This window comes from Galeopterus variegatus, unplaced genomic scaffold (genome assembly GCF_000696425.1).
Source record: "Galeopterus variegatus unplaced genomic scaffold, G_variegatus-3.0.2 Scaffold10554, whole genome shotgun sequence".
NCBI lineage: Eukaryota > Metazoa > Chordata > Mammalia > Dermoptera > Cynocephalidae > Galeopterus > Galeopterus variegatus.
Window position 1 is genome coordinate 31,105 of NW_007736665.1, and position 13,917 is coordinate 45,021.

General features: G+C 39.9%; 1 pseudogene; it reads left to right on the forward strand.

Annotated features, from left to right (window-relative positions):
* The window catches only part of LOC103610073, a 39,164-nt pseudogene that overhangs the window by 22,980 nt on the left and 2,267 nt on the right, over positions 1-13,917 (forward strand).

The following is a 13,917-nucleotide window of genomic DNA, read 5'->3' on the forward strand; positions in this document are numbered from 1 at the left end:
TTTTTTTTTTTTTTTTTTAAATTTTAAAAGATGACCGGTAAGGGGATCTTAACCCTCGACTTGGTGTTGCCCGCACCTCGCTCAGCCAGTGAGCGGGAACCGGTCTGTATGTGGGATCCGAACCCTCGGCGGGAGCACCACCGCGCTCCCAAGCGGCACACTATAGCAGTGCGCCACCGGGCCGGCCCAATTGTACTGATATTTCAATTTTTCTATAGGTTTATACTTTTTCCAAATAAAAAGTTGGGAAAAAATTATTTGGAGGCACCAATATACAGTTGCAACTTCTTATTTTGCATGTACAGATATTAAAATAATAATTGCTGTCATCAGCTATTGCCAACATTTCATAAGTTATAATGTTTAAAAATTTTTCCCAACTACAGTTTTTAAAAAATTATAGTTCAGGTATTATAACTTTTTAGTTCAGGTATTATAACTTACATATGGAGAAATGTATGTCTTTATATATAAGTTGATTTTTTTTCACACACTTCTACCCATGTAACCGCCATCCGTATCAAGACGTAGAATATTTCCATTACTCTAGAAGGCTTCCCCATGCTTCCTCTTGAGGCCTCTTTTGGTCAACATTATACCGATGTGATTCACCCATGTTATTGCATTCTTTTTCCATTGTTCATTCTTTTTTCACTGTTGTTGAGTCTTCCAATATATTAATATACCTCAATCTTATTTATTCATTGATAGATGTTTGGCTAATCTCCAGTTTATGGCTGTTACAAATCAAGAGGCTAAGGAGCTTTCTTGTATGTGTCTTTTGGTGGATATAGGTACTTATTCCAGTTGGGTATACACCTACAAGTGGAATGGCTGGGTATACATCTGGTTTACCTTTAGTGGACACTTGTAAAACAATTTTTTCTATCTGGCATACCAGAAATTGCATCCTAACAACAAAAGAGTAAGAAGAACAGTCTCAGAATAAAGGATTTTAGCTTTCCAGAGACTATATTGCATTGTCCTTATCCCCAACTGGAAAACACCGGTTTTCCTGTTACTGGGTATTCTAGTGTAATGAAGAAGTCATTGAAAGTTGGTTCTGGGCCGGCCCGGTGGCGCACTGGATAGTGCGCCGCTTGGGAAGTGCGGTGGCGCTCCCGCCCGAGGGTTCGGATCCCACATACAGACCGGTTCCCGCTCACTGGCTGAGCAAGGCACGGGAGCAGCGCCGAGGGTTGCGATCCCGTTGCCGGTCCCCGGTCCGGTGCGGGGGCAACACTGAGGGTTGCGATCCGTTGCCGGACATGGAAAAAGACAAAAGACAAAAAAAAAAAAAAAAAAAAAAAAGAAAGTTGGTTCTGACAGTGTATTTAATGAAATTATTTTATATTTTTATGTAAAATTCTTTGAAAACATGATTCTTGTTTTGTTATATGTTGTATTTTGTGAAGAGAGACATGGTTCTTTAACTCAAAAGTAGAATAAAGTTTCTGAGAGCTGGTTGGTTAGAAGGCCATTTTAGCTAATGCAAGACACTTGATGGCAGGGAAAAGTCAGTTTCCTCAAAAAGAATGAAAGCAGAGATACTTAGGTGGTTTTGACAAAGGCCTTACCATTTTGGGGGTGGTGACGATATTATATCCACCTTTGCCTCTTAAAGGCAGGTACTTAGGTACCTGACAGTTACTTTAAAGCAATCCCTATTCCTTGGGCTCACCAAAAAAGAAGAAAAAAGAAAATTGGTTGATCAGTATTTTGCTTTTATTTTGGAAAAAACTTTTAATGATTCCAAGTTAGTAAAGCAAAAGAAACTGATAGGAATTCTTCTAGAGGCAAAAGACCTCTTTCCCTTTCTCCCCTTCTGAAACTAGAAAGTACTTAATCAGATGGTTTCGTGGTTGAAAAAGGTTATGTGAGGACCAATGTAGCCTTCATCTTTTTTTTTTCCCCTTCATTGTTTTTCACACATGGAGTTTAAAGAGTCAAAAATTTCTCCAAAGTTATTGAGAAAAATAAGGCCTTTTGCCTTCTCCCTGCTCCTCCTTTTTCCCCTCAAAGAGGAACCACTTTTTGACTCATTATTTTGATATTTGCCTCTGTATCTTTAAATAATATATCTATTTCTGGATTTCAGACATGTATAGGCATTATCTATTGACTTCCCACTTTGAAGGTGAGAAATTAGCTCTTTTACTACCCAGCCTCCCAAAACAATTCTGAGGGGCACTTGATATGACCTTTAAAACTGGAAACTTACGTTTTGGTGTTCTGGAATTTTTCTTGAATTATTTCATGATTTCCCTTTCTCTTTTTCAGAAACTTATTTTTGGCTGGCTAATTAGATTAGTTGGTAGAGCATGGTGCTGACAACACCAAGGTCAAGGGTTCAGATCCCCATACCACCCAGCTGGCAAAAAAAAAAAAAAAAAAAGAAAGAAAAGAAAAACAGCAATTAATTTTGATATTGACCCTCACAGGCTGGTCATTTCATTTTCTTATCTTTTCTCTATTTTTCCATTTCTGTCTTTGTTATACCATTTTTTGGGTGACTTTTTTACCTTTATCTTATAAACTTACTATAGAGGTTTTCATTTCTGCTGCCATGTTTTTTTTCAGTTTGGTTTATTGAGATATTATAGAGTAAAATTTGCCTTTTTAGCATACAGGTCTGTATTTTCTCTGGGTAACAAATTCCACAAATTTAGCAGTTTAAAACAACATATATTTATTACAAAGTTTCTGTGGGTCAGGAGTCTAAGTACAACTTAGTTGGGTCCTCTGCTCAGGGTCTAACACAGCTGCAGTCAAAGTGTCAGCCAGGGCTGTGGTTCCATCTGTGAGCTGGAGTCCTTCTTGCAAGTTCTCCTGTTGTTGGCAAGATTTATTTTCTTGCAGTCCTAAGAACTGAAGCTTGCAGCTCCTAGAGGCTGCATCTCTCTACAGGCAGTTCATAATATGGCTTTTTGCATCTTCAGTGCCAGCAGGAGAGTATTTTCCTGACTTCTATCTCTGACCTCTAGACTTTTTAAAAAACAGGTCACCTGATTAGACCCAGCTCACCCGGCATAATCTCCTTTTTCATTAATTTAAAGTCAACTGATTTAGGGACATTCATTACATCTACCAAAATCCCTTCACCTTTGCCTTAAAACATAACCATGATATCAGATATGGAAGATTTTTGGCTGTTGGCTCATATTCAGAATGAGATACTCAGAAGCTATAGGTGGATTATTATGTGTGTTGCCATAATATTATCTGGCCAGGGCCACGGCCTTCACACCCCTTGATGTCAGTGATTTTTGGTCCCCTTTTGGGCTGGTAAATTCCTTGAAAAAAGATCTAGTCTTTTGTGTAGAGTTTGAAAGCCTGGCTGCCAGCATTCTGTGAGCCAGGAGGAGGAAAGGGACTGGGTAGTATTCAAAGTGTAACCATTCACTTAATGTCCCACTGCCAGTATGGATCCCCACCCTCATCTCTGCCTGTGTCCCCCTAGTCCAGATACTTTTTGTTTTACCTCCTTCAGAGGGAAAAAACTCTAGTTTTCTGCCAAGGAGCGGGGAAGGAAGGGGCAGCTGTTTGGCTGGGTGGAGGTGGGGTTTGAGGATATTGGGGTGGTGGCTCACTGCTTTTTAAGCAGACTTGAATCCTTCTGTGTTAGCTCACTTTCAACTCCATTTCTATGGTTATTTGATGTCACCAATTCTGGAGCCTTACAGTGGAATTTTGCTAAATTAATCAGATCATTTCTTGGCTTTTCTCACCAGTGGGGGAGGATTCAGCTTTTTAGGATATGCTAGATCATAGCAGTTGTCATCTGCTTTCCACCTTCTGAGAGTTTGTTGCTGTTGCCTCTTTAGGTTTTTTTTTTTTTCCCCCCAGATGGGTTTATGTCTTTTAAAAATACCTTTTGGGCCGGCCCGGTGGCGCACTGGATAGTGCGCCGCTTGGGAAGCGCGGTGGCGCTCCCGCCCGAGGGTTCGGATCCCACATACGGACCGGTTCCCGCTCACTGGCTGAGCGAGGCACGGGAGCAACACCGAGGGTTGCGATCCCGTTGCCGGTCCCCGGTCCGGTACGGGTAAAAATACCTTTAGTGTCTAATGGTGTTTTGAAAGGGCCTGAAGGAAATGTGTGTTCAGGGCATCACTCTTTAATGGGATGTATAAATGACCTCTTAAATGTTAGCAGGGGTTGTGTTTATTACTATTTATTGGGACTTACTGTAATTAAAAACTTGACATGTGTTATCTCACTTTACTTAATCTGTCCAACGTTTTTATATGAGGTTAGGAACTATTGTTTCCCATGTTTTCTAGATGATGAAATAGAGGCTTAAAGAGGTTAACCTGTCTACAGTTGCATAGTTAATAAGCACGTGAACTGGTGTATTTCAGCTAGTGCTCTTTCTCTGCCTTTGCCTTCCCTAGACACTGACCCTGCCAGAAAAAAATGTCCTAGCTCAGTTACTGTTACCTGCACTTAACATATGTCATAGTGTGGCCATCCATATTACTTCCTATGTCTTTACTCATCATCTTTTCCAAGTCTTGTAAGTTTTACCCCAAATCTGTCCTTGCCTCTTTGTCTCCAGTACCACCCCCTGATCTAAGCTGGGTCCAGCTCCTGGCATTTTGGCTGGCACTGCTGCAATCATTTCAGTCTCTGAGCTCATCTCTCAACCTCTGCTTTTTCTATTTGCCAGGTCATTCTTCATACTGCAGCTAATGTGGTCTTTTCATAATGCAGGTATATCTGATCGTGATATTCTTTTACCAAAAATGGCTCTTATTGGCTTAAGGAGAAAGATCAAAATCCTTGACGTGGCTAACAAGGCCTACGTGATCTGGCCTGTGCCTGCCTCACTAATCCTGCAGTATTTCCCTTTTTGCGGTCTGAGCTACAGCTGTACTGGCTTTCTGTCAGGGCTTCAGATACACCAGGTGCTATTCAAACTCTAGGCCTTTGTACATGCTGTTTTCTCTATCTGAATAAACCCCCATCTTTCCTTCTTAATTAACTCCTAATCATTCTTCAGATCTCAGCTCAAATGTCAGTTCATCAGAGATGCTTTCCCTACCCCCAAGATTAGGTTACATCCTTCCTGCTAGTTTAATTCTTTTCCTTTGTAGTACAATTTTCATTTATACACTTTATTCTTTTCATTTCCCAATTGACTTTAGTTGCTGTTATTGCAGGGGCCATGTCTATTTTAGTTACTGGTGTATCCACAACCTCTGTCAACAGTGTTTTCTACTTGGAATGTGCTCAGTTCCTAGCTGAAGGAATGAACAGGCTGTGGGGGAATAGCATCTACAGAGGCATGAGCTGTGAAAGGGCTTGGCTTACTTTAGGAACTCTTATGTTATTGTTACAGTGTGATGGCAGAGGGTGGATGGGTGGATGGTTGTGTTTCACTAGACAGATATTAATTGTGGATGTGGGCACTGGTGGCTGTAAAGACATGCTTGCAAGACTGTTTCTCTGTCCTGCTGTCTATAGACAGATGAACAACCATACACCTAAGGAAAAATTGCAGTAAAAAAGACCCTCTTTCTCTGCTTCTCACCGTTGATAGTGGTGAATGCAATATTTAGATGGAGGTGAATGTAGTGGATATAGCACAACATTGGACTCCTATTTTGGCTTCAACTCAATAATCAGAACCTTTTACTTCCTCTGTTCTCTATTAACACTGGGGCTATTTGGGGGGAGAGGTGTAAGAAAGGGCAAAAACACTCTCGTAATCATGCATCTTAGAGCACTTTCTTGATTTCTAGACAGGATACTCAGATTGGAGTTGATATACTTATTCCATGCCTACCAAAAACTGAGCAACCATCTCTGAATAGTAAAGTTGAGAAAAACCTGAAAGGAGGTAGAAGCATATCCCAGGAACTCCTCCAGGAATGCTGTTCTCTGTACTGAAGTTTTCCTTTGCTCTCTGTCACACCTGGGCAGTACTAAAGGTGGCAACTGGAATGTGGTCCTTTAGGAACTCAGCTTTATCTTTGTCTGGGGAGGAGTTATTAGTAACTCATTCCTATTTTTAGAAGGATTATCTTAACTTGTGAATATCTTCCATAATTAAATACCCAAGTTCAATCAAAAGTGAGTATCTTTTGGGGCTGGCCCGGTGGCGCTCCCGCCGAGGGTTCGGATCCCACATGCAGACCGGTTCCCGCTCACTGGCTGAGCGAGGCGCGGGAGCAACACCGAGGTTTGCAATCCCGTTGCCGGTTCCCGGTCCGGTACGGGGGCAACACTGAGGGTTGCGATCCGTTGCCGGACACGGAAAAAAGACAAAAGACAAAAAAAAAATAAAAATAAATAAATAAATTTGTAAACTCATTCCTATTTTTAGAAGGATTATCTTAACTTGTGAATATCTTCCATAATTAAATACCCAAGTTCAATCAAAAGTGAGTATCTTTTGGGGCTGGCCCGGTGGCGCTCCCGCCGAGGGTTCGGATCCCACATGCAGACCGGTTCCCGCTCACTGGCTGAGCGAGGCGCGGGAGCAACACCGAGGTTTGCAATCCCGTTGCCGGTCCCCGGTCCGGTACGGGGGCAACACTGAGGGTTGCGATCTGTTGCCGGACACGGAAAAAAGACAGAAGACAAAAAAAAAAAAAAAAAAAAAAGTGAGTATCTTTTTATAAAAAATTATTTGGTAATTAAAGTATAGCACATCCTACTCAATGATAGAGCAAGAAGTTATTTTTTTCTTTGCAAAGTGAGGTACAAAAGATGTTCTCCAAAAAACATCCCCATGTCTGCAGACCCTTACGCTAACCTTCAGAATTTCAGTTGGAGTGTCCTCCCTGTCATTCCAGTCTGGAATAATGAGAAAATAGAGAGAAAGCTGGAGTTAGGAAGGGGGTATACTTGACTCACTCTCTGTTGGCTTAAACATTCTGTTACTTAAAAATTTCCTGAATCTATTCATTTTCTTTAGTCCCAGTGAAATGACCCAGTGATCGGATTTCTTCAACAGTCTCTTCACTGGTCCCTGCCTCTAGTCTTGATTCTTTCCAATCTGTTCTCCATAGTGCAGACTCTGGTTTTTCTGAAGCATAAATATTATGTTCTGCTGCTGCTTAAAATTCCTACAGTGGCTTTTGATGGCCTTCGAGATAAAGTTGAAACTTTAGTTTGGCTTGTCAGACTTTTCATGTCTTATTTCTGCCTACCCTCTAGATTCATCTCTCTGTGCTGCCTGCCTTGCATTTTACTTTCCAGCCATATTGAACTCTATTTAGTTCCCTGAAGTCAGTGTATTCCTTGCACATGTTGTCCCCTCTGTAAAGAATACCACCCCTTTCTAGCCAAGTCCGATGTCATGGTCTGTACTCAAAGTACTCTTTTCCTGAGAAGCATTACTGAAACTCTCTGCATTGATAAGCAGTCCTTTCTATGTGTCCCCATAGCATCTTGTACATCTCCTATGGGAAAGGTAATACATATTCTATAAATATGTGCTAAATTCATTCTTTCCCACTATGTGGTAAGCTTTCTGAAGGTAGGAACTATGTCTTTACTTGTTTACCACTGTTTTACCATTTCTAACATGGTGTCTGACCCACAGAAAGTGCTCAGTGAGAATTTGATAAATTAATAGATTAAAGACACCAAAGCAGATCAGATAAAGATTTTCGCAATATAACCTTGAGGTTGATAAAAGAGGATAGGACATAGTAAACCCCAGCCTTGAAGCTTTATTCCAAATTTGTTGGAAGGGAAGGCATATGCATTATAGTGATGACATGTGCTCTATCACAAGGGTTTGTACCTGTGTGCTGCTATGGGTTTAGGAAATAGATGGGATAGATTATTTGATGTTCAGTTTTATGTTGCAACCATAGGAGATGCAGAAAGACTGAAGCTCTTCCTTCCCTTCCTTCGCCATCCCCCATTACACTCTTGCCAAAATTCTAAAACTGGCTGACCACACTGAAATAAAATACTTATTAAGCTGCTATGAATGGTAACAATATGATAGAATTCATACTAATCATTTTTTTTCTAAATGTTTTAAGTGAAAAATCTCAGGTGTAGCAGTATTCTGATTTGTTAAATGTGTCCCTGTTTCATTATTTGGAACTCTGCCAATTAGTTACTTAAATACAGTCGAATTTTATATTTATGTAGTGTTTTTCCATCACTTAGCACAGTGCCTTGCACATACCACTCTAGATGAATGCTTATTGAACGGAATTGTAACTTTTAAAATATCTCAGATATCACCATAACCAACATAGTGCTTTGCATTTTACAAAGTCATTTTGCACATATTATTTCACAGCCATTTCACATCACCTGTCATTTAGCTTTATGTTATTTTACAAAAGTTTCACACTGATGGGGAAACTAAGGTTCAGAAAAGTGACCAGCTCACAGTCATAAAGTTTAGTTAGCAAGATTTGGCCTCAGATCTTTCTGACTCTATAGCCTGTAAATTCTGCTATGCTATAGAGCATTTCTTCTAATATCTTATGCGGTTATCCCAATGCTATGAGACAGAATGGGTGCTATTTGTTATGAATGAAGACTTATCCTACAGTTAATGACGGTGCTGGGACTAGAACGAACCCAGCTCTTAGCTTTGCACCCTTGTTTAAAAGAATTGTCAGGCCCTTCCTCTGCTCCCAAGGGAATATGCAGGAAAAGGGGCTCAAAAGTGTTGAAGATTTCCTTTTTGGAAAACATTTAAAAGTGGAAATAATTTTTTCTAAAACATCTTCTTACGGAGAAGTTAATGTAATTAACTTAAGAATGATAATTAGCTTTAACTTTATTCTTGTACTTCAAAGGAATAACCCCATCTAGAAAAGACTACCATGAGGTCTTTTGACTGTTCTTATGCAGTAGACTGCATGTAATCTCTTATTTTTATTATGATGCCTTCAACAATTATCTGCTATTCTACCACGTGTCAGATTTGGCCACTAAGTAACTCATTCTCTTCTTTAGTCATTCATTCATTCATTCATTCATTCATTCCTTCAGTAAAACATGAGAGTTTGCTAAACTGTGGGCTCCATGCCAGGGACTGTACAGGGTACTATAGGAGATAACTCATAAAAAGGCCTCTGTCTGCCTTAAATCTTAGCCAGATCATGTGTAAGACTAAATTTAACATTTTTGCATTAAAAGGGTTAAAAAAAAAAAAAAGCTGGTTGGTTGGCTATGTTGGTTAGAGTGTGGTGCTGATAACACCAAGGTCCTAGGTTTGATCACTGTACTGGCCAGTAAAACAAAAAAAAAACCAAACAAAACAGGGTTATAAAGGAAATCAGGTTTGCTTTTTAAAATTATATACTGGTAAGTTTATAGCCATAATTAGCAAATATTCATGAGAAGCAGATACTATACACAATCAGTGTGCATATACAAAGCATGTTCCTCCAAAGTGCTTTTAGCTATATAAAGTGGTACTGCAAAAAACTAAACTTGAGCTAATGTATGGCTGTTGCTGGGATAATTATTAGTATGAAAGTCAGGTTTAGAGCTGCCAAAATTAGCAACAGTGATGTTATATCACCCTGAAATATCTGGAGCAGAGGTGCTCCAGAGTGCTACACAGTCCTGATCAGGAAACTTCAACTGCCCCATTGCTACAGCTATAGCTACAGCATAAGGACTAGGAAGGCCGACAGCTGCGGAGGGAGGTCTTCTTGGCACCCTCAGAATGGGAGAGAAGCATCCCAGCCTGCACCCTCAGCTATAGCGAGGAGGTTTTACAGAATGTTCACAGGGTAGAGAGATCAAGTGGTATGAGAAGGTAGGAGTCCAAATATCAAGTCTCACAGATAAACTGCCCTTAAAGTCTCAGTCAGAATTTGACCCAGAAAGAGGAAACTTCCTTAGGAATAGACAATGCATTGATGAAGTAGCTTCAGTAAAAATCGACTATAGAAATCTATCACAATATCATACATTTTTATAGGTTTATTAAAGATTTGTATGTGACTGATCTGAACTGTTGACCTTGGTGTTACAATACTGCACTCCAACCAACTGAGCTAACCATCCAGCCCGAAAAATTAGTTTCAAGTTCACATTCACTAATGTTAATGGGGTGGGGGGAGGAGGTAAAAACTCTACACAGACATGCTTCTCTTCTGAGGGGAAGCAACGCACGGGATTTTCAGCATAAATTCCATGTTACGCAAGTTCTGCTCAAGTTCCAAAATTCCTGTTACTCTATTCTGGGAAGTGATTTCTGTAAGACTGCCTTAGATGCCAGTCTTAGTTATTGTTAAAATTGCACGGATTCCTATCACTCCCTTCCATGAGAGGGGGTTAGCTGGCAGAGTTTTCCCTCAATTTCTGAGACTGTTGTGGCTTGACCCTTGACAGTGGGAAAATACCTAAGGTTTGTTACATGGAGACCCTGTATTTAAACAAACTCTGGTAGCCTTTGGAAATGGTGGCTGCTTATTTTAGCTCAAGGGCTGTTAAACCTTGCCAATGAGGTCTTCTGGTGAAACCTGGAAAATACCTAAGGTTTGTTACATGGAGACCCTGTATTTAAACAAACTCTGGTAGCCTTTGGAAATGGCGGCTGCTTATTTTAGCTCAAGGGCTGTTAAACCTTGCCAATGAGGTCTTCTGGTGAAACCTGGTCTTAACACGAACCTGTTGTGACCTATCAGGACTTCTTAGTACCTCTAGTTCCCAGTTTGGTTATGTTAGTGCATCAGGAATGTGTCACTAGTGGGCCTGAGAAATACTCAGAAATTCAGACCATGAGGGGTTAGATTAAAGCAAAGTAATTTAGGTGAGCTTCCCAGAGCTTTCAACCTCAGGGTTTATAGGAAAAACCCCTCAGGACTTCCCATGTGGTCCTGACCTTGCAGTCCCCTCTGATGGGTCTCCCAAAAGCTTCATAAGAGTATTACAGTAGGACTTTGAGGGTGCATTTCATAGTGGAAATAGCCTCTGGCAACATACTTCCAAATTCTAGTTCTGGCTAAGAACAAGTACTTTTAATTTTATAAGTTTCTTGTCTTTACACATTTAACCATCAAAATATATCCATTTCATTAATTTATTATAGAGAAACTGCAAAAAAGCCCACGTGATATCTGAAGCCAATGAGCAATTGCTTTTTGATAGTTTAAAAAGAATTGTAAACCAAGATGTTCTATCTACCAGGGTCATAGAAATTCTGTGCTAGAATGGGCCCTAGATAATTAGGTGATCCTTCCGTTTGCTAGAAAAGGAAACAAATTTGTTGGTTAAAGTGGCTTGTGAAAACACATACAAATACAACCAGTTAGTAACAGAATTCAGAGTAGAATACAGCTTTTTCTCTCAGTCCATTGTTCTATTTCTCTTCCCTTTTCCCCATAGTTGAGCAGCTTTTGGCAAAATGTGTTCCTTATAGCAGTAGTTCCAAGAGATGTTAATAGATGGTGTAAGAGAAAAAAAAGTGTGTGGGGGGAGGGAGGGGGTTTCATGGTCAATTAAAATTGGGGGATGCTGAGTTTGTTTCCTTTCTGTAGGACTTCCAAGAGTTTTTAACATGCTGTTATAAATTGTGAACTTGTAAGAGGGGACAAAGACTGTTTGACCTTGGATTGTGTCCCCTCTTTATTTTCTCAGTATCTCAAAAGACCCATAGTCCTTTGGGAAACATGGCACTTGATCAGATTTACAGCTCTTTTAGAATGCATCCCTAATGGAAATACCGAATGGTAAATCTATTACTTGGGTACCATGTAATCCGTAATAAGGTTTAAAGTTTAGGGAGATATTAGAAAGACCATATTTGCCGATCAAAGCTATGCTTAAAGTATAGCGATCCTTTTCCACCTGTGGTGTGTAAAATCAGTATTTAATTTTGCAAGTTTTTCAAGGATCAGTTAACATGCAAATACAGTGGTGATATAACGATATTACGTTTTAATGATGCTTTTGTATGGCACTTTATAGCTTCAACCCTGTGAGATAGGCAGTGTTATCCGTGTTGTACAGATGAGGTGCTGAAAGGTTCTTTGTGATTTTCCCCCAAGTTTATACCATAGAATGATGGAGCCAGAATTCAGTTGCAGAACTTCTGACTCCAAGTCCAGAGTTCTTTACTCCACATCTGGTTTCTCATTTTTCTTCTAGCTTAATATTTTACCTTGAAAAATATGGAAGCAGGGCCGGCCCGTGGCTCACTCGGGAGAGTGCGGTGCTGATAACACCAAGGCCCCGGGTTCGGATCCCACATAGGGATGGCCGGTTCGCTCACTGGCTGAGCGTGGTGCTGACGACACCAAGTCAAGGGTTAAGATCCCCTTACCGGTCATCTTTAAAAAAAAAAAAAAAAAAAATATGGAAGCAAACCTTAAAGTAACATCATTTCGGCTTATCATCAAATACTGTTTGTTTTTCATTATAGTGACCCAGAAGTGTTACTCTCATTGTAGCTATTCCAAAGAAAACCCTTCTTTGTCCTTTGCAATGCCACTTATTTAGGTGACTGGAATCTATTTCAGATACCGTTTGATTTGAAACCAAGATTGGATATAATGTTGGAATTACTTAATGTAACTCTTTGAAAATGTATCATTGGTGCATTCTCAGGAAAATAAGAGGTTTGAAAGTAAAGAATATTCAAATACAACAATAAATATTCTTTATTCTCACACAAATGCTGTTTCTTAGCTTTAACTTGCTTTGACAACCTCCTAATGTAACTTCTTTGTAAATGTAAAATATTTATATTTTGAAATAAAATTATTAGTGTTGAATGAATCAAGTGATAAACTTAGTCTCTTTTTCGTTGAGAAATTTCATCTTTAGTGAAGCCCAACTTTTATGAATATGTCCATCTGTCTCTTAGGCCTTATATTTTGCCTTTTCCTTTGTCACCAGTACCTACAATGAATTTTTATGAAATAAGGTCACCTTACGTAAGGGAAGGTATGTCTGGAGAGTGGATGCTGGGCACTTTGAAGAGGTTAAAGGGTCTGTGCACAGGGGAAAGTGGCCTTGTGGGAGATAAGCGGTGAGGTGGGTGACTGAGGAGTAAGAACTGCAAGAAAAGGAAGTGTGATTATTAGACCTTTGCTTTTTGAATGAAGAAAAGAAGCCTATGCTTGGCTCTCTTCAATACCAAATTTCTCTGTGCAGTACTCTGAGATGAAGTTGAACCCACATGTGGAAGTACCTGTGGAGCACATTTCAACAGTACTTGGGAAAGAGTTTTTGGCACCTCGAATTGATGTGATCCAGTTCATCATCCTGACATTATAGAAGGAGAAATGATCCTGGCCAACGTGTAAGGGTGGACTAGCCTCAGGTTTTTTTTCTACTCTGATAGGTTCTCATTGGCAGATATGGCAGTTCACAGAACACTTCATGCTTCTTAGTTGACTGCTTAAACTTAGAACTCCTTCACAAGGTTCTGAAGCTTCTGACAACTTCCCTTTGGCTTCGCTCCTGGAAACCTTAAGTGAAGGAGTGTTCAGTTCTCCCTCCCATGGCAGGGGCTCTGTGTAAGCACATGGTTGTGCTTAGAGAACTGATTCTTAACTTTACCCTTAAATGAGTTCCCTTAATACACTAGTGATCTTTCATTCCACGTGCAGTTACTAAGAAATTGCTCTGTGCTGGCACTATGGAAAAAGTAATTTTGAAAAGCAGTTTTTAAAAATAAGCATTGAACAATAGATGCTTTTTTAAAATATATTTTATCTGGTTTCTTTTTGAAGAACAAGTCTAAACAGTAGCTTGAAAGATACACTATCTTCTTGCCATTTACCCAGATACTTCTTAAATGACTGTACTATCAAATGTTTCATCTTCAACCCAGTTCAAAGGGTTTGTGAGAATAATATATAGCCAGAGGCTGGTGGGTTAGCTTAGTTGGTTAGAGCACCGAGCTGATAACAGCAAGGTTAGGGTTAGGGACCCTTACCGGCAAGCCACCAAAAAAAAAAAAAAAAAAAAAAAAAA